Below are 27,361 nucleotides of genomic sequence, written 5' to 3' on the forward strand. Positions count from 1 at the left end.
CAGGGCTTAGAGGTTTCTAGGAAGGTGGGGTTTACCACACTAACATTCTAGGTGTTATGAGTAAACAAGGCCACATTGTACGAGGTAAATTTAGTAAATTCTAGCTGCCGAGAGACCACTGCACTGCCACACCTCAGTACTTATTTAAAGGTAGTTAAAGTCCCTCATCTTTCTTTCCATTATAGGTCTGGTGGGCCACAACTTTTTCTCCTCTGGAAATAAGGGTCTAGATTGATACAAAGGGACATCTGACTCTAAGATGCTGTCACTTTTGATTTAAGGATTATTCCATCATCTGAAGAGATCCAATCGTAACCACTCACAAAACGATGGAAGAGAGAAATGGGGTTCTGAGCCTGGTACAAGAATTAGGCTGTGTCTAAGGTATTGCCTTCGGAGGTCTCAGTGTGCTCGGGGTGAGAGATAAGTGGATGTGATGTGATGGGAGGAGCAAGGGAGAGACGCTGATCAATGTTTGGAGACCTTGATCAAGCATCCCTGAGCAGAAGTGAGCTGCGTGAGAGAAAATGGGCTGAAAGGCTTCAGTATGAATGGAGCACAATAAGTCAGAAATTGCAACAAGGAAATGAGAGGCAGGAGAACATTGGTGCCAGGCCTATTGGCCGTTATACAGGGTCCTAGCTTCATTCTAGGATCTTGAAGGGGTTGAAATCTTGTCAGAGTTGTAAGAACTGGTTAGGCTTTCTTACTAAATTATTACTGGACAATTACGGATGGCACGAATAACCCCATGCTCTAATGATGGAATAAAACTCTAAGCACATAATGTTCCTGCCCAATAAGGTTGCCTTTAATAAACAAAGAAAAACCCCAATGGTTTGATTTCACTTCAGGATAATGCGCCATCAATGGCTTCACTGCACCACTTTGAAGTTTAGTATCCGAGACTCTCATGGCAGACGACAAAACGAATCTGGGGCTCGAATTATCTGAACCTGCCCCTTTGGGAGCAGGAAGTTACTTGGAACATATCCTTATAATTAAGATCTAATTGTTATTGATGTTCAGACAAATGCTCCTGTTGGCTTCCTCTCCGAGAAAGTAAATCACAGATTTCCCCCACTAGCTCTGTCCTGGTGCCAAGCAGCATTTGAATACATTCCTCAAGGAGATAGTAGCCTTGGTTTTAGCTTAGTGACAGGAGCTTAGTGAAGCGAGAGCTATAGACTTGATCTCTGTTGGTTCAAGGTTTATCCTCTACTGATTATGAAAACATCTGAAACAGATTTTGAATTTAAATACTGAGAAATAGAGCATCGAGAGAGAGAGGGGGAGAGATAGATAGATAGATAGATAGATAGATAGATAGATAGATAGATAGATAGATAGAGACAGAGAGAGACAGAGACACAGAGAGTCAGAAACAGAGGCAGAGAGACAGAGACAGAGAGACAGAGAGGAAAATACAGGTCTCCAGCTCTCAGGAGGAAATGACAGTAGGTGAACCGAGTAATGGAATTTCCCTCTGCAAGTTTTCAAGAAACCAGGGCAGGAAAGGAATGGTGGTTTGCATGATACTTAAAAACAAAACTCAAACAAACAAAACAAATGCCTCTTAGGACTGCTCTGCAGAGACTAGCTTTTCCTCTGAATTCCATAGAGAGGGATTTGTTCCAAAGGTGATTCTGTAACAGATATGGGAGTTCTAGTGGACAGTGCATTCGAGTCGTTTTGAAAAGAAGACAAGAATGCAGTTAGAGATAAATGTTTCTCAGGCCAGTGCCTATAAAAGTAGACAGTGATATAAACTCACAAGGCGCTTTTGTTGCCAGCGAAAGCACTGTAGTCTAGGTACTTTGCTTCATGACAAGGACAGCACTCAACTAATCTAGAAGCAAAAAGGACATTCCTTACCACATCCATTAGACCCTCTTTTCCAAATTATAGCTGTTTTAAGCAAGCCATTGGTGGGTATTGAGTTGCAGTCAATTTGAGAGAGTACAGATCTCAGGGAATATAGACTGTCAGAACTATCAGTCCAAATGTACCTAAATGGCTAGTGATGAAAGAGACGGTGTTGTCCTGCTGGGCTGAAAGGTTAAGATACGGACTTATCCTGTCCAGAGAACACTGTACTTCATCACGGGCTGGTAAGAAAGATTATGTCATTTCTTAGAAGAAAGCTTTGGATATTTTTGAGAACTGGTACAAGTTTTGGTGTGCGGTCTAGACATCATGAAGAAGTACACTGTGAATAGCTACTGAAGGTACTGTGTGGTTGGGGTACGTGTCCTCCTCCAGATGTTTGTCTAACTTTGAAACTTCTACCACAGATATTCAAGTCAAACTGACATCTCTACCCATAGCTTTGCGTATTTTTACTGTCTCATACACTGTGTTCTAATTTGATTGCTTTGTGACTTCATAAGACTCAGAAGCTGGGTTATGTCTCTTCCTTACAGTACATGTGTATATACATGAACACATTGATGCATTTGTTAGAGTATTGATTATAACTCTTACAAGATTGTCTGCTATGCCAAATTACATGGCTTACATGAGAGGATAAATTCCATAATCAGCTAAATCTACCTTGGGAATTTTCCAAATAAAATAAATATATTAGACTTATTATTCTCTACATGTGTTTCAAGAATTACTCATTCTTGTGATAGGTCCTACCCCTAGGATTTCAGAGGTTTGGGGGGGAAGAACAAGTTCTATGAACAGTAAGAAATAGATGCATATTTAGAGAAAAATAAGCCAGTGGTTGATGATAGAGGTTTACTGATAGCCATAACGTGGTTTATATAATGATTGCCATAATAAAAACAACTCATGTTGGCTTAGTCTGCATACAAAAGCCCTCTTTATGATTTGGTGCATTGTATTTTGTAATTTTGTGCTTTTTGACAAAGATCTCACTATTTAAAATGACAGCAAGGAAGTGCTATATAGAGTTCAGAATAATTTTGTGTCCTTTAAATGAAAAATGTTCATTAGATCAGCTTCAGCCGGCATGAGTTACGGTGCTCTTGGCTGCGAGCTCAATGTCAACAAAGTAACAAAATATAATAGGGCATCTTTAAATAGAATTAGTCAAAAGGTTATGTACTGATCAGTTGGTGGAGATGTGAAGCTCTTGGTTACTTAGCCCCCAATCTTTCTAAGGGATATGATTCAGTAGTCAGAGTGCATCACTCATGATGACATCACAGAACAAGTGCTCTGACTCATACAAACAAACTGAATTTACAGTTAGCTAATAAGTAAATTGAGTGGGTAAAGGTTTGCACACAGAACTCACTAGCAACAGTGTATTGGGAGAATTGATTATGTGGCAAACAAGCAGCTTCTCAGGCGAGTTGCTTTGGGCGGGCGGTAAGGGAACTACAAAGTTCCTCACAGGATGGGATCGCAGCAAGAAAGGAAAGCAAGTGAAGTGAGAAAGCTGGAGGTAGAGGATTCCAGGACCTTCAGGGTAATGGGGCTAAAGTGAGCAGCAAAACAGAGAGGACGGGGGGATTGTGAGCTGGGGTGAAGGGCAGCAGTGCTGGAAGTTTGGTCAGGCAAGAAGCTGGCTGTGGGGGAAAGATGATGGATTCACAGTTGGATGTCAGGTGTGATATCAATATATGTCTTATATTCACTCACTGGACAGTAGCTGTATTCTTAATAACAGCTGTGAAGGCAAATGAAGAAATGATGTAGAGGAAGAAGAGAGGGCACAGACGTCTGCGGTTGCTTGACACAAAACCTGCTTAGATCAACATCTCAACAAACTGAGCTATGGTTAGCCCAAAGGCAGTCCCTGGAATCTCCAGTGTGCAAAACAAGGGCATGGAGCAGAAAAACCACCAGAGTGCTGTGCTCTTAGTGATTGACTGCAGCTCAAAAATAATGGGCAGTCCTTTTCCCTGAGTCTACTTCTCCGGTGTGGCTGACATGAAAGAAGTTCCAGCAGTAGCCACAGGCCATGTCTAGGAATGGTTCTTGCCAGGTATCCTAAAGGGAAAGGTCTGCTCTATTTTGCAAGTCCATTCTTCTTTCTTAGATCTAGCAAATCCAAGCCTGGAGACCAGAGGTGTGCAGCTGTCACCTCCGCCTCACCACAAAACCTGGATGCTACTCCTGTTCACCAGAGTAAGAAGATATATCTCCTTCAACACTCCCACACATTACCTAAATCTCAGGCCAAGTGCTTTTATTTTCAGTATAATTGATCTTTATTTCCTTCAGGAAAAACATATGCCCCAGCCTCTTTGGAGCGACTTACCTCTTTGTCTTGTCACCGGCTACCTTAGGATGGGTTGATTTGGGGAAGTTTATATGACTTGGTATTATCTAATCCCTTCGTTAAAATTCTATAGATTAATTGTATACAACAATTATCTGTAGGTCAGCTTGAATGACCTGGTGGGTATGTTCCCTCTCTTTCAACCTTGCCACTGACCACTAATTCATCTTTAACATGTGACTGTGAGGCAACATAAGGAGAAATGACATGTAAGCTGTCAGAGCGGCAGATCTGTGTCCTCACATCTTTCAATCAGAATGCCTTTGCCGATGAGGAAATGAGCAACTTCTCGGAGTGGGAGAACAGCTTGGGAAGATGCTAAGCAAGGTCCCCAAGGTAACACTTAAACTTGCTACCATCACAGTATCAAAAGGAAAAAAAAAACTAGAGAGTTTCAGAAGAAACTCTCAGAATGACCATTTTCCTTTCATTACATGCTTGCCTTGTTCTTAAAGGCCCTCTGTGTCTTTCCAAAATAGAATAAAGTTAGGAAAGAAAAAATCATTTCTTCTTCCCTTCAGGTACATTGTAGTGGGTTTTAAGGTTCTCCCAAGACTTAGCAAGGTGAAAAGCAGCATAAAAAGAGTCTTTCAGGAGAGGCACTTACAGATGTTACAATGAAACCAGGCACCTTTGCAACTGCTTTATCAAAACCCTTGAAGAACCATTTCAAGGAAGGTAGCAAAAGCAATAATAGGGAAGAGAGGGCATCCATTTCAAGGAAGAACTGCACTGCATGGTCTAAAATAATTGCAGGGAGAAAGAAAGAGGAGGCATTGGGGACACACACGAGGAGCATTTCCGCCCTCCCCCAATTTTGTTCATGTCTGCTTACTAGTGTCTGAACTCCAAATTTTACAACATCCATTCATAGCCAGGTAGAGTTCTTAGAGCCTGTCTGCTATGAATCAATCTGAAGGCAATAGATTGTTGCCTTTCATTCCTTTAACTGAGTACAGAAAAAAAAACCTATCTGCCTGCAAAGTCAGGGCATTTGACAGTTCGCCAAGGATAACTGCCTCATCTTTGAATAAATGCATGCATCTAGTATGCATAAACAACACCTATTATTCTTAACTTTTAAACCTCTGCTGGGAGAAAAAAGAGAGAAGCAGAAGGAGGAACAAAGGAGTACAAAGTTTTGCAGGAATCTTCCTGCTGGACACCCAGTGCTGAGAAGGCTGGGATTACAGTATCGGCTCATGTGTACAGGAACTCAGGACTGGGAGAGAGTCACTCAGGAACTGAGCATTCTGTGCTACTCAATGTAGATGAAGAATTTTCTAGAAGGTTGGGCCATGTGACAACTGAGGTCCTTGTTCCACTATCACCCAATCTCATGGGAGGGATTTTAAGGGAAATGTGGAGTCCTTGGACCCTAAAGGAAGGAACGAGGAAATGTTCAGATCTCATCCAGTCTAACCTTCCTGTTATATGGTCTAGGAAATTACGTTCCCGAAAGGGGAATGAGGAAAACTAAAATTATGGACTCTTTAGGTGTCCAGGTGCTCTTCTTTACAGTCTTTTTAGTAATATAGTAAAAAGGCAGATACTTGTAATATAATAACTTTGAATGTCCACAACAGTGGCTAGGACTAGTTTTGTAAACTACCTGCCTCTGTTTGCAGGGGGACAAAGAAACAAACAAACAAGCACATGATCTGACACAGATGCCTGCAGCTAGTAACTTAACACACACACACAGAGTAAGAGAGAGAGAGAGAGAGAGAGAGAGACAGAGAGAGAGACAGAGACAGAGACAGAGACAGAGACAGAGACAGAGGGAGAGAGAGCGAGCTAGCTCTTGGGGAGGATGTGTGGCTATTTCAGCAGCTTTCAGAACTTCTGTCTTTGTTTACCCACCAGTAGTGACAGTGTCTTCATTGTTGGGTGGTCGTGAGATCCGAAATGCAACTCTAGAGGCTTTTGGTAAATGCTAGAAATTTGGTGATTCCATCAGACCAGGATTATTCATGAAAAAAAGAAAAGGAGCGGCCATGATTTGTGCTCTATTTAGGCTTTGTTCTTTATTTAATGAGGGCTAACCTACTGACATGAGGGATATGAGGTAAGGAAAGCATGGGAATTGAAGGCCAAGTAAATATAGAGTGAAACAGAAGTGTATTAGTCAGCAAATAGATAGATGGATATTGATAGATGATAGAGAAATGATAAATAGACAGTTAGATAGATGAATATTGATAGATGATAGATAGTAGGTAGATAGATAATAGATGGATGGATATATAGATAGACAATCAGGTAGACAATAAGTAGATGATAAATAGACAGACAGACAGACAGATGATAGGTAGATAATACCCAGAGGAAGTAGCTCATGCAGTTATGTAGGTCAGTATACACTGAAAGCTGGCCATCAGGAGGCCCAGGTGTGCTAATAATTTCATTCAGGCCAAAGGCTAACAGTTTGGAGATGGGGGACAATTTAACATTTCAATGTAGCTTTAATAACAGGTCAACAATCAAGGCTTCTGTTCAAGACAGTCAGGCAGTAGTAATTTGATGTCAAGGAAGGTGAGGCTCTGTTCTTTCCAGATCTTCTGTCAAATGGATGAGATCACCCACATTAATGAGGGCCTGCTTTCTCAATCTACTAACGCAAGTATTAATCTCAGTCAGAAACAGCTAGAACATCTGGAATATTATTTGACTAAAACTCAGGAACCCAGGGCCCTGGTTGAGGTAACATATAAAACAATACCAAGGTGTGTCGAATCCTTCTTTCTACTTTGGCGCCATACGCATCTCCTTAAACTGTTCCTAATGTGCACATGAAGTCAACAATCAGCATCACAATTCTGCTGCATGCTGCATCTCTCTTCCTGCTAACCAAAGTCACACTGACCTATTTCCTGGAGGAAGAGCTAAGTCCTGTTTGTTTCTTACCTTTCCTCTTTACATCCCATAATTTAAATGCTATGAAGTAAGATTTGGAATACTTACACACTATGATATGAAACCAACACATCTTATGGTACATGATACGGGAAGGGAAACAGTATAGCATGGTAGTGTACTTAATGTATACTACATACCCAATGTAACAAGGTTGTTTACTTAAAATATAATACATACACAGACATATTCACATAAATAGGGAGAGAACAAGATAGAAACAAAGTTCAATTCTGTATGTGAACATGGGTTATAATTGACATTAATAAACCCCCTTTCTACTGTCCAGCTTGTATACTTCTCCTTGTACCTCAGTCAGTCATTGTTCTTCATGTGGGTTAGGATGCAACCACTTTTTATATAGGGGTCTGGGCCAGAAGTAGTCCTGTCAGGAGAAGATTGTGTTGTCTTCCATTGGTTTTGTCATGGAGCAATGCAAATGCTACGGGATGCTAGTCATTACGCTATATACCCTCCTTCCTTCATGAAAGAGTATTACTGCACTCTTTCTTTTAGTAGTCAGGATATATCACGCAAACCACCTCAGTAACTTTCTTCTTTGCCTGTTGATTCCAAAGCATGAGCAACTCAAGTTGGTCAGATGGCAGGCTAAACTCACAGGTCAGCAGAATTATTGCTTTACCACTTGGTACGAACACTCTTCGCATTAGAGCTGAGTTCTGTGTTAGCAGATTATAGCGATGTCACAACAGGAGGCCAGCATCACTCAAGTAGGTCTGTAGGAAAAATATTGGATGGTGCCCTTCCTATTTGTATTTTTTAAATTCTGGACCTAGCTATGGGCAAAAGAGTACCATGCATTACGTGCTGATTCAGAATGTTTAAAGCCTTCTGGGAAGCCTTGCCCAGGTCTGAAGGATATTGATTCTTACGTAGTATTGCATGTGGTTTTTGAAAGGTTTTCCATTCAAAACAACTGCACCAGAATGGTAAGGAATTTACTTAGGGCAGCAGATTCTCTTGGCACAAACTCATTGCCATATTTCCTGAACAGAGACAGTGTTGTATGAGGTACCATGATGGTGAATGAGGCATTATTTTACTTCCCACATGGTAGTTTGGCAGAAGCAATGTGTATAAGAAAAGCAAGTCCCAAGAGAAGCATATGTTCACTACTATCAAAACACTGCCCCTTCTATCATGGAAGATGTCCAGTGCAATCAACCTGTCACAAGGCAGTTGGCTTGTCACCTTGGGTGACAAGTTCCATATCAGGGTTTCAGTGTTGATCTCTACAACTGGCACATTGGGAGTTGAATGATGTCTGTAGCCAGGTTGCCTTGGTGAAATCCTGTTGCTGGGTTCATATAGAGATTTCATCCCTGTCCCCAGAGGTACTTTATTCACAAGCTTATTGGGCAATGAGAAGAGGCACTATGTAAAGAAGCTCTTATCTACTGAGAGAGTTATCTTATACACTGTATTATAAAAGTTCTGATCTGCTGAGGTCACCTTCTATGATATATGCAAGGTACAAAAGTCTGTAGTGTTTTACTCATTTAGACAAGTCTATACACATGCCTATTCCCAGAATTCCTTGCCACTAATTCTCAAGCATGTTCTCCCTAAGTCCTTGGGCATGGCCCATGAATATGTATGCATTCAGTGGATAATAATTTTTCCTTCAAGCAAAGTAAGCAGCCAGGCAAAGAAGTTCTATACCCAGGGAGGACTTTCCTTAGCATCTGACCTTCAGAGATGTCCTAGGAAGGCTAGAAGATATCCAGAGTCACAGCTGTCCACTTGCTGATGGTAAGCATATACAAGCAAGTGTGTATTCTGTGAAAAACATCTGGACACTTAGGTCTGAGTTCCCTCTTCCTCTGTTGACTGATTGTAAACAATTCTGCATTAGGCTACAATGTAGGTGTTGATGATACAAATAAAACTTGATGGTTCATTTTCAAATTGTCTTGAATCATACTAGGTATCACTACAATGAGTAGTCTAGACTCCTGCTGGTGGCTGCTAGTCTAGCTATCTCTCCACTGACCCAAAGTCTGCTAAGCCACCCACGCCCAAACTAGAAATTTAGAGTAGAACCTTACTAACAGCCAAGATTAAGGTCACGTATGCAACTAGCTTTAAGGTAGTCAGAATACAGAACCCACTAATGAGCTTGCTATTGTATCTATTAAGAAAAAGACACATGCCAGGCATGGTGTCCACAGCTTTAGTCATAGCATTTAGAAGAAAGAATCAGATGTGTATCTGTGAGTTTGAGGTTAGGCTGGTCTACACAGTGAGTCCCAGAACAGCTAAAGCTACATAGAGAGACCCTGTCTCAATCCCTATATCCTACCTCATGCCACCACCACCCCCAAAAAAAGGAGAAAGAAAAAGATAAAGATAATCAACAGAGGGAATGATAAAGACCTAAATGGCCATGTAACATTATACCATTGTGATTATTCAAAAATGGAGAAAAGGAATCACATGTTAGAGTGTATAAGCTGCTCCATGTAATCAATCGGCCCAGCCACCATTCTAGGTTGATGTAACTACTTTGGTTTTGCTTCTCCGAGTCTCCAATACTGTTACCACGAACTGAAGTCCTTTGCTTCTCAGTTGGAAATCAGAAGGCAATAGAGTAGGAATGAGAGTCATGGGTATTTGAGACATTTCTTCATACAATTTGAACCTTCAGGGACTGTGCACATACAGCTATTTATAAACTACTTCTACATGAGGATGTGTTGGTAAACTTGAATAGCTTCAGGGTTGAGGGTTTGAGGAACACTCAGGTCACAGCGGGAAGTTCAGGTTGAATGACAACTTGGTGACCCCGTTGAATACTTAGTTTCTACTTACATTTAGAGAGTGGTATGCCCATGATGCCTGCAAAAGGCTCCATGTGAGAGTATTGTTATAACTAAATACAGGATAAAAGCATTTTATTGGAGAAAAAGTATTTTGTGTGTGGTTTTAGAGGGTTCAAGTCCATCATATCAAAGAGGGCATGCCTGAGCAACTCAGAATCATGGTGTGGACAAAGCAAAAGATAGCACAAAAAGTTACAAGGAGGGGAAGACTTAACCCCCATGGCATCATCCAGCAAAAACAGTGACTGACATTCTCCAATAGCCCCACTGCCTACCTTTCTCTACTTTTTGATAAATGCATCTAATTATGAATTCATTGAGGGATTGATTCACTGACTGAACCACCATACTATGATGAAACTGCCTCTCTTAATGCTATTACAAATATACCCACAGGTGTGCTTCACTAGTCTACAAAGCATTCATTAATCCATATCCAGTGCACAGTCAAGAGTAGTCATCACAGGGTCCTAGTAGCTTTCCTCTCAGCCACTGATATCTTACAGGCACTGTTTTATCTTCTCAGTCATATGACTGAGACAATAGAACAAATTTCATGGCAGCCTAGACTTATTACAGAGTCTTTATTTGTTCTTGGAACCCCTCAAAAAAGATATATTTAGTGTTACTCATTCAATAAGTTCAAGTGACAGAGAGAAATAAAAAACATATTTCCTCAAAAATCTGAACTATCCTAGTAGATACCACTAAGACCTTATTTAATTATAGGAAGCATTATATGCAGTATCTTACCTTTCACTCAAAGATATGCCTGGGCCACTAAAATGTCATTTTACTAAAGAAAAAATTACTGGAGTACTGTCAGATTTACTATCATTTAACATAAAGAATCAACAAAACCAGGAGCTGGTTCTTTGAGAAAATCAACAACATAGATAAACCCTTAGCCAGACTAACCAGAGGGCATGGAGACGGTATCCAAATTAACAAAATCAGAAATGAAAAGGGAGACAGAAACTGAGGAAATTTAAAAAAATCATATCCTACTGCAAAAGCCTATACTCAACAAAACTGGAAAATCTGGAAGAAGTGGACAATATTCTAGACAGATAGCAGGTACCAAATTTATCAGGATCAGATAAATCATCTAAACAGTTCCATAACCCCTAAAGAATAGAAGCACTCATTAAAAGTCTCCCCTCCCCCTAAAAACCCAGTACCAGATGAGTTTAGTGCAGAATTCTATTAGACCTTCAAAGAAGACCTAATACCAACACTTTTCAAACTATTCCACAAAATAAAAACAGAAGGACCACTACCCAGTTCATTCTTTGAAGCCACAATTACACTTACACCTAAACCGCACAAAGACCCTACAAAGAAAGAGAACTTCAGACCAATTTCCCTCATGAATATCGATGCAAAAGTACTCAATAAAATTCTCTCAGACAGAATCCAAGAACACATCAAAATCATCACCCATCATGATCAAGAAGGGTTCATCCCAGGGATGCAGGGATGGTTCAATATATAGAAAGCCATCAACATAATTGAATATATAAGTAAACTCAAAGAAAAAGAACACATGATCATCTCATTAGATGCTAAGAAAGCATTTGACAAAATTCAACACCCCTTCATGTTAAAAGTCTTGGAAAGATCAGGAATTCAAGGCTCATACCTAAACACAGTAAAAGTAATATACAGCAAGCCAGTGGCCAACATCAAATTAAATGGAGAGAAACTTAAAGCAATCCCATTAAAATCAAGGACTAGATAAGATTGATAAAACTAAGAAGTGCATACTGACAGGAGCTGGTTATCGTGGTCTCCTGAGAGGCTCTGCTAGAGCATGTCAAATACAGAGGCCAATGCTAGCAGAAAACCATTTAATTAAGAATGGGATCCCCGTTGGAGGAATTAGAGAAAGGATCGAAAGAGCTGAAGGGGCTTGCAACCCCATAAGACCAAGAATTCCAACCAACCAGAGCCTCCAGGGACTAAACCACTACCCAAAGACTATACATGGACTGACCCATGGCTCCAGCTGCATATGTAGCAGAGGATGGCCTTGTTGGGCACCAATAGAAGGAGGATCTCTTGGTCCTGTCAAGGCTCTATGCTCCAGTGTAGGGGAATGTCAGGGTGGAAAAGGGGGGTGAATGGGGAGGGGAACTCCCTTATAGGCAAAGGGAAGAAAGATGGGATAGGGGGCTTATGTCTGGGAAATCAGGAAAGGGAATAACATTTGAAATGTAAATAAAAAGTATTCAATAGGGGTTGGGGATTTAGCTCAGTGGTAGAGCGCTTGCCTAGGAAGCTCAAGGCCCTGGGTTCGGTCCGCAGCTCCGAAAAAAAAAAAGAAAGAAAGAAAACACTTTAAAAGTATCCAATAAAAGGAGAGAGAGAGAGAGAGAGAGAGAGAGAGAGAGAGAGAATAGTAAATGCCCACTTTCCTCATCCAGTTTCAGTCACTGAAGGTTCACTGGTTTTATGTATGAGGGTCTCTATTTCAACTAATTTTTCCAAGCAAATCTCAGACCTCATGTCTTATGCTTCAGTGTGCATATTTATAAAATGCAGATATTCTCTCTAGTGACCAAATAGTCATTAAAACCTTACAAAATTAACAATTCATGATTTCTTTATCCACTATATCTATATTTTCTGACTGTATACAAAATATAAGTTTACTTGATTCAAATTGTCCCTAAATACAATCTGCATACTGGCTAATTCTCATTGGGTTCATTAATATAGCACAATGATGCCTCCATCCTCCTTTGTTCTGCTGTCTAGCTCAAAACAGTGTTTAGACAATTCAAATTCTTGATTTTTTTCTGCTTGTTTATCTGTGATGAAAGTTTGCTTGTTTCTTTACCCTGCATGCTCCTCAGATGTCAAACTTTAGCTTTAAGAGTTCAATTTACCTGCATGCTTAACTTTTCACACGAAGAACACTGCACACATGGTGCCATATCTACAATTGCTTAACTCTGCAATGTTGGAAATCCAATTAAGGGCCTTCCAAATCCTAGACAAGTTCTCAACCACTGAGCTACACATCCCCAGTCCAGCACCACAGATTTTTTCTGGCTTTGATGGATAACAATTTCTGGATACTTGTGAAGTACTCATTCTTAAACATAGCAGTGTGTTTAGATAGAAGGAATCTTATCACCAGGACAGAGTACAGTGGATAGGAAAAGTCAAGGAAGAATCAGGAGGGCACATGGGTGGATATAGTTCATGTGTTTAATATATTTAAACTGTTGCTATAAAACCCAGCACCATGTATACTGAATGTAATCTGTTCCTCCAGAAGAGAATATTTCCCCACATATTTTAAAATGTTCATTTAAAATTGTCATTGATAATCTTTAATTATTTCATTAGCACTTATAAAATGGTAGTTTTTCTAATTCTGACATTTCTTCAATCCTCCTACCTTTATTAAATGAAATTCTTCAATAAAGAGTTTCTTTCATTAATGAGGACTACTTTGTCACATTACAGAATGCTTGCCTGAGAAAGGATGATGAAATATTTAATCATTTTCACAACTGTCAATTTTCAGAGTAATAAGTTAATTCCAAGAGTGATAATGAACTGTAGGCTTTTGTGCAAGTATGTTATTTTTTTCTACCACATAACAAACCTGTATGCTTTTATTTATTATTTGAAATATTTGTCAATTAATAATTACTTGTTTTGATGTTCAGATGATCTTATCTTTGGTCACTGAGAACCTCTGTGAGCTGGCTCATGTGTTCTTTTGATGGGACTCCTTAATGTGTGGCTGCATTTTTTGTGATATGGTTTTAAAAGCAAAAGGTTCCCAGGAACATCTCATACCTTTCCTGAACCCATCTGAAGTTAGTCACTATGTTTTGGTCCTTTTAGTGCGAATTAGGTTTTTTGAGATGTGGGATCATGACAATGAAGTGTGAATGGTAATGAGCCTGCATTCTTGCTGAGATTTTTCTCCTCTGTGCCACACCCTGTGTCTCCCAAAGAAGGTTGTCACTTGCCTTCTTCTACTTTCCACACACTTAACTTCTCCCCTCATTAATAAATACAACCCATATTTCTTGTGATGAAGACTGTGTTTGGTTAGCTCACAGATCCTAAGGCATATGAAATAATGTTCTATTATTTAGCTGGATTTGTTTACTGTAAGTAAACTATCCTGTTTTAGTTAGTTTCTGTTTCTATTTCAGGTATGTTGCTGGGATATAACCTGGCAGGAAGGAGATTATATCAGCATACAGATCTAGACTACAGTCCACCATTGTGGAGAAGTCAAGGCAGAAACATCAAACGGTTAGTCACATCATATCCATAGTCAAAAGAAGAGAGAAATGTGTGCACACATGATCATGAGCTTCTTGCTAGTGCTCAGCTTGCAGCTTCTACTCTCACACTGGTCAGGACCCCGTGCCTAGGGAATGGTGCCACCAACAATGGGCAGTGTGGCATCAACTGCCCACATAACATGCTCATCATCAACGTGTCCACATAATGTTGACAATCCTCAATAAGACTGTATTCCCAGGTAACTCTAAGTTGTGTCAAGTTGACAGTTGAAGCTCACCATCACAGTGACTCTCCTGCCTCTCTTCATGCTACATCAGGATTACTTTTTCTTTTTTAACATTTTCATTGCAGGTTATATTTCCATGGATTCTGGCACTGACACAATGGCACACAGATAGACAGTACATCTGGCACAGAGACAGACAGTACATCTTACTGATACAGAAACCATATGATCCAGCTATACCACTTCTTGCTATATATACCGAAAGGATTATAAGGTAGCATACCACAGAGATACTTATGTCTATGATTATTGCCACACTGCTCACAGCAGTCAAGATACGTGGCAGTCTAGATGCTCACTGCCAGAAGAGTGGATAAGGAAGTGTGATAACAGATCCACAATGGAGTTGTAGTCAACTCTAAAGATAATGAAGTTATGACAGTCATAGGAAAATTAACAGAACTCTAGAGATCCGTCTGTTGAACAAGATGAACCAGACTGAGAAAGACAAATATTACATGCTTTTTTTTCATATATAGAACTTACACACACACACACACACACACACACACACACACACACACACACACACACATACACACACACATCAGGACAAGAAAGTAGAAAGGAGACTATAAGAAGAAAAATGAAGTATAAAGGGAAGGCCAGTGGAAGTCAAGTTGGATTGTGGACTGAATATGCCATGAAAGGGGAGTTATTTTCAGAGAAGGAAGGGACATCAGGAGTGGGTGGGGCCAACGGAGTGAAAATATAGACAAGCTGTAAGATGTTTGCAGATGAGACTGTCAGGATGGCACACCGTTATTTATACACTAAGAAGCCTCTGTTTGCAGTAAGTGCTGACTACCACTGAGACCCAGAACGGCTCATACTGCAGAGTTGAAGAGACTAAGGAAACTTATATGGGATAGCTACACCCTGCCCCCTCTTCTCAAGGATCAAGGATCATTGTAGAGGAGGAGCAGAGAGGGGAGAGTCAGGAGCACTGGAAGACCACATGAAAATTGTTTTCTACAGCAAGCATGGAAGTTACACGTATGAACTTTACAGCTGTTATAGCAGCATGGACAGAACCCGCACAAACTTAAGCCAGACAAAATTCTAGAATCGAAAAGGGAGGTGGGCATAAAGTCCCATTCCTGGCTGAGAAACCGTTGAGAACTGATAGCTGGTAGGAAAGCGAGATGCTGTTTTTGTTAAGTATATCCCCTCGTAGACTGACCATGCTCCAGTGGAAGGCTACTCACTCAAGATTATGTGGGTTACACAAATTGGACTGCTATCTTTAAAGGATGACATAAATACAGGTTAGCAGGGAACCAGGTGTGGATCTGGGAAGTGCTGGGGAAAAAAGAGGTAAATATGGTCAAAGCACATAAAATTAAAAAACATGCTGCCTTTTCACCCATATCTGCTTTGCACTTGTGTACGCTTAGCTTCCTTAAAGTGGCACACAGGGCTCCACTTCACCGGCATCACTGGTCTTCCTACCGACGTTTGCCTATCTTCAGCCACTTTTCTTATGCCTCCCCTGCCTCACAGGCTTTTAAAGCTCTTCTAAGATACCTAACACCTCTCTGCCACTGAGACATCACTACGCTGCCTTCTACTCCCATCTTCCCTCTCCATTTTGCTCACTTAATTCCATTTCAGATTTGGCTCTTCATTTAAAAGGCTCTCTTCTAAATGGCCTTGCATAAGTCGTCCTGTGAGCAGTGTCTCCTGGGGAGCTGTGTTTCGCATAAAGGATCTTGTTTCTTCTTTTACCTGGCTTTCCAGTTCCAAAGAAAACTGTATCTAAATGGTTAACATATTAACTGCTGGGGCTTGAGAAACTGTGCAATGGTTAAAAGCATTGGTTATTCTTCCAGAGGATCCAGGTTTAGTTCCCAGTACTCAGAGGGTGGCTTACACCCATCTATGACTACAGTCCCAGGGGATCCTAGGCCTTCTCCTGGCTCCCTTAGACAGCAGGCCTGAAAGTGATGCATGACAAATACTTCTATAGAAGGAACACAGCAGTGATCACACACATATGTATCAATGTAATGCATATATGTATGATCTCTTGGAACTAGTTTCTGTGTTTTCTCCCTACAGGCATGTATTTTCTTTAGGTTGAACCTCACTAAGCAAGTTATACATTTTGGATTACTTGAGTCACAAGTGTAAGGAATATATAGGAATGTTTCTGATATCGCTCAAACATTACAGATACTCTTGATTCTGTAAAGAAGAAATATTTATTGATTGATTAATATTAATCAGTTATTAACTGTAATAACTATATGCTTGTCAATAGAACACTGGCTCCCATGTCGTGAGCAGCCAGACAAGTAGCAGAGTTCCCTGGACCTTCTTGTTATAGTTCTCCATGCTTATTTAACCGCCACCACAATATTTCTCACACTGCTGCTCAGTTCCTATGTGTTTGCCTTAGGATTTCTGCATGAGGCCATAAGTTCTACTAGAGAAGAAAAGCTTTCCGTGAAGCCCAGTGATCTCCGTCCTGCAGCAGGTACTCAGTCAGTAGGGGCTTATTCAACAGGAGTAGAATAAGTAGCTGCTGAAATTCTGGGAGAGAGGCACCATACTATGTCTGCCTTTGTGTGTCCTTTTCAGCATGTAGATTATTTGAATGATTGTAAAGGATTGTTGGTTGAATGAGTAGTTATTGTTCCTAATCAAGGCATTCAACTGCACTTGACTATGAGAATAAAGCACTTCCCAGCGTAAAGTACCATTGTGCCCTGGATTCTGAGTGTGAGGAAGTCTTCCTCCTGATACCTCCTGGTACATCTGTACATCCACCCTCACCCCTACCCCAGCATCCCTCAGCTCTATGCAATTCATTGCCCAAAGACTGGTGGCTGTGAAGGTGGGCTTTGAAGACTGCCATACTTGGATCTGATTGCATTTCTTGCTGTGCAGCTAAGTACAGTATTTGATCTCCATGACTTTGTTCTAGGGCTTTGGAAATGTCGCATACAATTTTCACAAAAACTATACCTCATCCAGAGTGGCATAGCTCTTAGGAAGCCATGAGTCCTTTTCATCGGCTGCTTTGTGAAGAACTCATCCATTACAGTCATAGCCAAGAAGGGAAGTCTAGTGCCACCTACTGCAAGCAAGACAAACTGTATTCTTTATATAAGAAGGTAAATATGGTGGCAGACATAGGGTGTGTGTGTGTGTGTGTGTGTGTGTGTGTGTGTGTGTGTGTGTACTATGTGTTTACTATTTACACCCATGTGCCACTGTATTTCCTTGAATTTAGGGTCCCTCACTAAATTCAAGGCTTACTGTTTTAGCATGACTGCCTAGCCAACAAACCCTAGACGTTCTCTTGTCTCTTCCCTCACATCACTGGAGTTAGACATGATACAGGGCCATGCCTTCCTTTATAGGAGGGTGCTGGGGTTAATGCCAGTTATTTGCCACTGGATAGCAAGCACTCATACTAACTGAGTATCTCACCAGCTCTGACAGACACAGTTGAAAATCTAATCAATTTTAGTGTGAACTTTTGTTGCATAGAGAACTATTCACTTCATTTAATTTAATTTAGGACAGAGTTCTCACAAGCCTGAGTGAATCAGCAGATGTAGAATCAATCAATTACAACATCAATGATAAAAGCACTTAAGAATTGGGACCATGGATTCTTCCATATTTGATATATTGCTTTGAAAACTTCAATTTTCAGAAAATAGGACTGATTGCTTGTGAATTAGGATGGTGTAGGTCAGACTGGGGGACTGCTTGGTGTCTAAACAGCCACCCATCTAGAAACATGCTTTTAGGCCAGTGTTTGTTTACACAGTGGCTATTATTTCAGACATTGGAATCAAGACAACCCACATTCTAATTCTTGGCCTTGGCACTTAGAATCTGGGTAATTATGGATAAATTGCACATTTCTCTGAGTCTTAGATCCTTTATTTGTAAGGCAGAAAAATTATAAATATTACAATACCTATCAAAGGAATTGATGCAAATAGATTGTTCAGCTCATGTGGTGGTTGACGTTGGTGTTCATGTTGATATAACTTACATGCCCCATGACAACAAATCTCTGGGCAGGTCTGTGAGGGTTTATTTAGATGAAGTTAATTGAGGTAGGAAAACCTCTACCCTTAGTGTGGGTGGTTTCATTCCATAGGCCAGAGCTCCAGACTGAATAAAAAGGAGACAGTGAGCTATGCACCAGCATTCATTACTCTGTGCCTTGCCTATGGTTGCAATGTAACCAACTGCTTCACCTCCTGCTGCCTTGCCTTCCCTGCTATGATGGACTGTGCCCTAGAGCTATGCAGCAGAATAGACACCTCCTTTATTGAGTTGATTTTGATAGGAATTTTCCTGAGGAATATGGGAATCAACTGGGAACCCTCGATTGACAAATGGGCATAATTCATAATTAAGGTATTTTGAACATGTCCATTTCCATATGGAACAACTATCAAAGTTCTGCTTTGATAGGATTTTCTCCATAAAGATGCAGTGACACAGCTTGGGACAACCAGTGTCTACACATCTAAGTATAGAATGACTTGTCTATTATCTAATAGAGCTGTAGGAAACAAAAGGGAAGAAAGAAATGTCTTGTCTGGAAGGAGGGGGGAGGTGACAATTACTCTGGGCCTTGAAGAATAAAAGGTATACCCAACATGAACAGGGAGGAGGAAGGGGCAAGAAAGAGATTCCATAGGCTTCTAAGTGAAAAATATTTTGGGGGAATATGGAGTTGCCTGACATAGGGCAATTGAGGGGATGATAGATGTGCTGAGGTTCAGGTATCCAAGGAAGGTCCTGAAAGAAGACAAGTGATTCAAGTCTAGGTAGAAAAAACCAGAGTAGGGACAGATAATCTGCAGTAAGTGTCTTCAAGAAGGATTGAGTATTTTTTTTTCCTTTCTACCATCTACTTGTATAGATTACATTTCTGCCAATTTGACAAAAGCTTGGGTCATCTAGAAAGAGGGAATCTTACCTGAAAAAATGTTCTCATCATATTGACTTTTAGGGAAGCCTGTGGGGAATTTCTTGATTAATAATCGATGTGGGATGATCCACTGTAGATGTTGCTGCTCCTGGCCAGGTAGTCCTAGATCATATAATAAATAAAGCTGAGCAAACCATGTGGAGCAAGCAAGTAATCTACTCCTCCACAGCTTCTGCTTCAGCTCCTGCCTCCAGGCTCTTGCCTTGAGTTACTGTCCTGAAAAACCTCAGGCATGGATGGTGATATAAAATTTTAAGTGATGTAAACTCTTTCTCCCCCAAGTTACTTTTGGTTACCATGCAATAGATAGCAAACTGAGTCACTGTTTTTTCTAAATTCTGAAAACAAAATCCTACTTCCTCTTTGGACATTACTCCAACCTAAAGTTTTTCTCCACATGACTTTGACAGTACTGATCACATAACCCCATCCTATTTCTTTTACGAAGGTAGTCTTCCAATTCATGCCTGGATCTCATGGACATTCGGATTAGTTTAATGTTTGGAATACAACTATGTAAGTTAGTCCAACCAAAGAGTCAAACCCTAGGATTATTCAAAAAGCTGCATGAGTTAGTGCCAAGGACATGTGAGACTGAAGTGCCAGAAGTTAACACACATCCATTAAGGGAATAGAAGAGAGGAAAAGAAAGACATATGTGGAAAGGGGAAAATTGCATACATGGGAAGGGAAAAAATAAATACTCAATATGTAATTTTGGATTCAGCCATGCCTGATGAATGTTTCAATTCCTAGACTTCTTATTTATGGTATCTTCTGCTTTAGGCTATGGTGGTTGACTTGCTGTTGTGTTTAGGCAACTGACCAATGAAGCATGGATGAGTGGAATTGTTAAAGAGCATAGTGACATGCAGTTGTAATTCTAGCACCGAAGAAGTGAGGCGGGAATCCCTGAGGTTCAGGGGCCGGAATTTCTTGTCCAGTTGGCATGTCTATGGTTCCAGGGAGAAACCCTTCAGCAAAGAGCAAGGTAGACGGTCCCTGAGGAATACCACCTAAAGTTGACCTTTGGTTTCCGCATGTGCACAGATACAGGCACATACATCCATGCACATGCACATATTACCATGTGTATACACACACACACACACACACACACACACACACGCATACAGAATTTGTCCTTTCTAACCCATTGGGCCGTTTCACTGTTACATTTGGATAGAATTATTAGAAATTACTAATGCATTTCTTAGAAAAGAGTCAAGGATTACTCCTCCCTAAATCAAGCCTTTAGAGATGAATGTTGTAATCCTGCAGAGGAAGATAGCAATAGGCTCCACAGGTAGGGGGAAAAGCTATTGTAACTAATTTGCAGTTCACCTGTAGCAAATTGAATTTAAATCAATAGAGTGTATGACTTTTTTAAACAATAAGATCTGAAAAGTATCTGTATTGGCTTTTAATCTGTTCCACAGCCTTGACCCGTGTTTCTGACTCCACACCGAATACCTAAGAAGAAGGAAAGAAAGAAGAAAAGGCCCTTTCCTCCTGACAGGTTTAGTTCCAGGCCCCAAAGAGCACCCTATATAGAAATCAGCATGCTCCTGCATCAAGCTCGCAGCTAGGCAGCTGCTGAGAGGGGGCCTGTTGCTCTGGCAGACAAAGGCAGAGGAGAAACAAATGCTGGTATGCCTTGCCTCAGAAGCTCCTGCTAGGACCACACTGCTTCTCAGCTGACACACCTGTACAGCATGCACAGAATCCCAGGCAAAGTAAACAAATGATCATGAAAGGCACCACTAAGTCAAGACAGACCAGATGTTGGCATTGTTTTTAGATAACCCTAAAGATTCTAGCATTAATAAGTCACACCACCCAGATAACATAGCTTTCATTGTTTTTTGGTTTTGTTTTGTTTTGTTTTCCTTTCTTTTTATGAAGACAGATTAAAGGAAGAGAAGTCAACTACAGGAAACGTCATCATGAATTATGAAGCCTGAAGGCTCTGATTCAAAGGAAAATGCCCTTTCACAGTTGACCAGAACCTGCAGGAACACATGCTCTCTGTCTGCCTTCTGTATCTGCAATGGAAGAGGTGGATTCCACAGCAGGTGAAACACAGCATTTATATTGCCTATTACAGAGTGTCTTAGTTAGGCCTTCTATTGCTGTGAAGGGAAGGGAAGGGTTTATTTGACTCACACTTCCTCAGCACTATTCGTCAGTGAAGGAAGTCGGGACAGGGACTCAAACAGGGCAGGCTTTTGCAGGCAGTAGTGGATGCAGAATCCATGAAGGAGTGCTGCTTACAGGCTTGCTTCCTCTGGCTCCCCGTGGCTTCCTCAGCCTGTGCTTTTATAGAATTTAGGACCACGAATTCAGAGATGGCCCTACGCACAATGGTCTGGGCCCTCCTCCATCAATCTCTAATTAAGGAAATGCCCTACGGCAGGATCTTATGGAGGCATTTTCTCAATTGAAGTTGCCTTTTTCTGTCAGATAACTCTAGCCTGTGTCAAGTTGACATGAAACTAGCCAGTGCACAGAGCAAAACTCTCTGGAGGGTATTTCCTTTTTCTTACACAGTATTATTATACCAGAAAAGCAGTTTTGTGGGTTGTTTTATATTTTTTTATTTTAAAATTTAACTATGATATAACTACATTACTTCTGGCTTCCTGTTACTCCTTGGAGATCCTCCCATGTCCCCCTTCTTACGGTCACCCCCATGTCTCCCTTATTCCAAACTCTTCCCTGTGCTCCTTAACTCCTTTTCAGATTAACGGCATTTTTCACTATAAATACAACCTGCTGATTCTGTTTAGTGTAGCTTGTGCATATAAGATTTTAGGACTGGCTACTTTGTCTTGGGTAACCAGCTAGGGGGCTCATCTCTGGGAGAGACAAGCTCTTCTTCTTTCAGCCTGGAGTTCTTTGTCTAAGGGTGGAACCCCATGAGGTTTGTCCTGTCTTGTTAGCATATAGATTGCTATTGTCATTGTTGGGTCTTCCTTGAGATACCATGGGTGCTATTCTTATTAAGTCAAATATCAAAGTATGTCACTGTGATGGAACAGAACTTGGTTTATAAGAAACTTGAAAATCTAGTCACAACACACATGAAAGATGAAAGAATTGAATAAATATAAGTTTAAAGTCCTTGTTCTTCCCAGTGACCCTCCATATCAGGAGTTGTGGGCTCCCAAGATAAAGCAGGACAATAGTGGGTTCCTTGGAACTATCTCTAACTTAGATCATTGAACCTTAGTACGCTTGAATCTTCTATTAATTTTGGACATTAAACTAGAGATCTACTGACAAACTCTTCCTAGGCCTGGATCCTAAGAAAAACACCCCACAGTTTCCTCTTTTGTTTTGTTTTTCATACTTTTCAATTTAGATACTCATTGTCAAGTCAATAAGGGCAACTTACTACAATTTCATTGCCTGAGGAAAATAACTATTAAAATGTTGCATTTTAACAAAATTTGATTGGAATGTGATTTCAAAATGTGTAATTAGCTTTAGTCAAATATGCAAAATATTTTTTCAACCCCTTGGGTGTACTTAAATTGAGCTCTGGCTTGTTCTGACATTTCCATATTTCAAAAACTGGTTTCCATCTTTGGAATAAATGTGAGTAAAAACAGGAATGTTTGGGAAGGGTGCAAGTCAGGTGGATGGGAAATGCATCATGCAGGATCATTTAGAGAATATTCTTAGTCTAAAAACAATAGGCACCCATCAATGAGTTTTAAGTAGTGGCCATTAAAGGTTCATATTCTTTTTTAACATTCATAAAAATTGTTTATGGGATTATGACAGAGACGTCAAAGAAATAAGAATAAAAAAACTACTTGGGTGAGTTTGTGTACTGATGAGAAGTATATGGACATACACATAGAGTCCAGAGGTGTAGGAGAATTTGCAAAATATGTTAGCTGATTGCTTATATCAGGGGGAGAAGAAATAAGAATGACTTCCAGGATGGACTATGGTTCAGTGGATGAAAATGTGTGCTATAAAAGCATGATGATATGAATTCCACTCCCTGGCAATTATTGTAAAAGGCAGTGGAACACATCTGCAATGCTAGCACTCGTATATTGAGATGGGAGGTAGAGAGTACACAAGAAGCAGGTAGACCAGATATCTGGGAATATGCAGTCAGTCGCAAACCTGAAGAGAGATGGTGGCTGGCAGAGGCCCACAAGCGAGGTTGTCTCCTGATTTCTGCATGAATGCAATGGCATGCACACTCTCACATACAAACATATGCATATAAATACACATACATGCAAATAAGTAATAAATATAAAGGTAATGATTTTCAGGTTTCTGACCTGTAGAACTGTTTAGTAGTGACATTTCTTTAAGCAGAAAAGGCTAAATGATGAGCAGGTTGGTGGCATTGAAAAGAATAAAGGTCAGTCATTTAATTTTGGTCTTAGAAGTTTGAAACTTTAGCAAAACATTCAAGTGGATAAATATGGTAAATATATGCATCTAGAATTTAGGAGAGAGATTTAAGCAGTATCAAACACATATGTCAGTGTCTTTAGAAAATGAAGGAAGTTGAAACAGAGGTGTGGGGTAATCATAGAGCAATGGTGAGAATCTGGAAGGAGAAGTTCAAAGCCTGGAAGTATAGGACAGCAAAATATTCATGAGGAAGGAAATAAAATAGCCGGAAGGAAATCTACAGGAAGTGGAAGACATGGGGGGGGAAGTAAGCAGTCAAGGGAAGAGAACTTTGGTTCTGGAAGGAATTTCTTAGTGAGACTATGTTAAGGATAGCTGCTCTTACACATATACAAAGAATACCCAAGCAGAAGAACAACACTTCTTGTTGTGAAGTGAACGAACACAGTCTAGATACAGACCCCAGCTACAAGATATAGAACATAATATAAGCAAGTTTCGAATAAGTATTGTTTTTCTTAGAAGAGGTGAAACCTGGGTTACTTTCTGGTAAATGATGTATGTTCTGGTGACTGAGTACTATTCCTGGTGGGAGAGGCAAGCATAATGGTCATCTGAACTCCACCTGGTTTGGACTATACACACACCTTTCTAATAATGTGCCTGCCAGTCTATGTCCTTTACTCGCACAGTTATGTATATATCTTTCTGTTATATGCCTAGAAATCTGCTAGCAACCTAGGACCTCTTCCCTGAGCTGTGTACTTATCCATCTCTGACCATGATGAAAGCTTTTCTTTCCCTTATATCTTCAAACTTGGACATCCTGTTCCAGTTATGTATGGGCACAGAAATGGGCCAAGTTGGCTTGAACTGATTTGAGGTGAACACATAATAAGTCGAATAATGTCTTCAAACTGAAATTTTAGAAGAAGCTCCTTTTACCACCTTTACAATTGGGTGTGCCTATTATAAAGGTCATATACCTAATGAAAGGGATATGCACAACAATACAAATGTCATATAACATAATCTATCAATTAAAATGGAAGATAATACCCAGTATGGCCTGTAATAACCAAACTCCTCTTTAACCATAAAAGAAAGCCTAGATCAATGAGTGAGGCCCTTGAGCACACTCACTCATGAGGACTGAGGTCCCTCCTGACAGTATACATGGCCTAATGTATTGGTTTGCTTTGAAGGAAATATTCTTGCTACTTGGTAAGCACTGTGCACCTTTATTTCACTTTTGAGTAACACACCAAGAAATGGGCCATTTTCCATTTCCATCCCTTTATAAGAATGGCGAATCCTTTTAATAATTATTGAGAATCACTTTATCACTTCAATATTCTTAATTATTGCTGTACTGGATCCTGACTCTTGTGGATATTTCTTATTTCAAGCTACTTAGGAGTTTCTTGATAAAACTTTATTTCTCAACAAAACTCTTTCATTTATATTTCACTTCTGAACTTCACATTCATTTGATTATTATAAACCTGTTCCCTCTGTTTCCCACTCTAGGCTAGGTTTTCCTGTTCCACGGGTAAGACCTAATTGTTGTCCTTACATAGAATCATTCTTGGATTACTTGGAAGATGATAAAATGATTGCTGTTAGGATCTCAAAAGATAGTGCATTCCACAAACAACCAACTATCATGTTAGAGCCAGATATTGATGAGTGTTAAGCTAGTCTCTGGTACTATACAGAATATTAGAACTAGCACGACATGTACTTACCCAAGAATTCTGCTAGAAGCTCTAGCCCAGGGATCTAATTCCCTCTCCCAAAAATTCCAAGTGGTGCCTTACATTGTGATACCTTGTTTTCTAAGATGTAAAAGTATTCGTATTGCCTGGCTCATATTAAGAATGCATGGAACAATGAGAACACATCAGAATTTCGTTTCAGCTATGAAGAAATAATCCCTTGTCTCAATGGTCTTTGAACTTGAATAGCAACAAAGAAGGGGGATATCTACGTAAGAAAAGAGCCCATACAACAGAAGACTAAGGAAGGAGACAATGAGAGACCACCCCTCTGTGTGCTGGTCTGAGGCACATGCCAATCATAAAGTAAAAGCTTCACTACTGAAGGTGTCACTGAAATTAATTTTTTTCTGTCACTCACAGTGAGAGAGTCCTGATTATTCAATTATCAATTTTCCCCATTCTATCCCTTAAGTATGAAAACCAGGTGACTCTTCCAAAACATGGACTGGCTGGTTGTGTTAAGTCTAAATACCAGGTAATTCCCAAACAGCCTTGGTTAATCACAAGGCAGCTTTCTGAGACTGACACCAGTTCCCAAGAAAGATTTGGCTTGAACAACTTTCCCACTCCACCCTGCCCCCTCTGGTTCTTTCATTATGAAACTAGGTGAAGAGGCTGAAGTCTTGATTCTTGAACAAAGCAATCACCAAGCTCCAGGAGCCATGCTGGGAATGAGCTGGCTCAACTCTCCCTGAAGTGGACCAAGAAGTCTCAGGATCAGTCTTCCGTCCTCCCTCTGATTGAGTCCAAAGGACATTTTTAGAAATAAAATTGATTGCTCAACAAGATAAAAACCTCCAAAGTTTTTGGCATGGTTTTGTTCATAGTAATCACAGGTTTAAAACGGTAATCAAAGTATCTCCAGGAGAGCAATAACCATTAAGATGTGAATTGGGGTTGGTAGAATATGGATCTGAATGGTTGGGAAGTCTATTGCAGATCTGAATGTCAACACTGGCCAGCTCTGTATGTTCCTTTGTTCTCTAGGTTCCCATTTCCATTCCAAATGTTTCAATATGATAAAGGAGCTGGAATTTGAGCAGGTGCCTGTGAGGTAATAAATGATAGAGTCAGTGAGAAAAAGCATTTCAGATCAAGGTTCTCCTGTTACAATGCTATTTCATGACTAGAAATTCAGGAAAATGAAAATATTTCCATTGTAAATGTGTAGTGGGGAATAACTAAGACTGCACACATAAAATTAAACTCCCATTATGAGTTAAACAAATATCAACACTATTATTTAAATTTATCACATGGATATGAAGTATTCTATCAATTGGATACAGAATCATTAGTTTAACAAATTCTCCCTGGAATTTTGCTGACTGGCCATTGGGTATGACAAGTATCAGTGTGTGAGCTTTCATTGCGCACACAATTTTGTTTACACCTATACACATTTCTATAAAGGAGTCTTCTCTGTGTTTACTTAGTGAATTAACATTTATAGACAGCCCATGACTTAGCATAGTTTGGCTTAACGTTTTGACCTTTTGATGGTGTGGAAATAAAATGCATTTAGTTGAAAGCATACTTCTGAATTTTGAATTTTGATCTCTCTCTGGCTGTTGATCTATTTTTCTTCTAGACTGGAACAGCAAGTTCACCTCTGGGTCAGCTCCACACTGATAGCTGTGAATGGGT

General features: G+C 40.2%; 1 long non-coding RNA gene across 5 annotated transcripts; it reads left to right on the top strand.

Annotated features, from left to right (window-relative positions):
• Positions 1-3,231: 3,231 nt before the first annotated feature.
• On the top strand, positions 3,232-26,508 carry LOC102552097 (uncharacterized). Of its 5 annotated transcripts, XR_005499753.2 has the most exons (7): positions 3,232-4,594; positions 14,199-14,301; positions 16,983-17,060; positions 17,511-17,700; positions 20,987-21,066; positions 21,457-21,622; positions 26,321-26,508. It is a non-coding gene; the product is annotated as an uncharacterized LOC102552097 (long non-coding RNA). The 5 variants fall into 5 exon arrangements; XR_010063301.1 differs by lacking the exon at positions 17,511-17,700; XR_005499751.2 differs by lacking the exon at positions 26,321-26,508 and having other exon boundaries at positions 20,987-22,998.
• Positions 26,509-27,361: the final 853 nt, after the last annotated feature.

This window comes from Rattus norvegicus, chromosome 1 (genome assembly GCF_036323735.1).
Source record: "Rattus norvegicus strain BN/NHsdMcwi chromosome 1, GRCr8, whole genome shotgun sequence".
In the NCBI taxonomy this organism is placed as follows: Eukaryota; Metazoa; Chordata; class Mammalia; order Rodentia; family Muridae; genus Rattus; species Rattus norvegicus.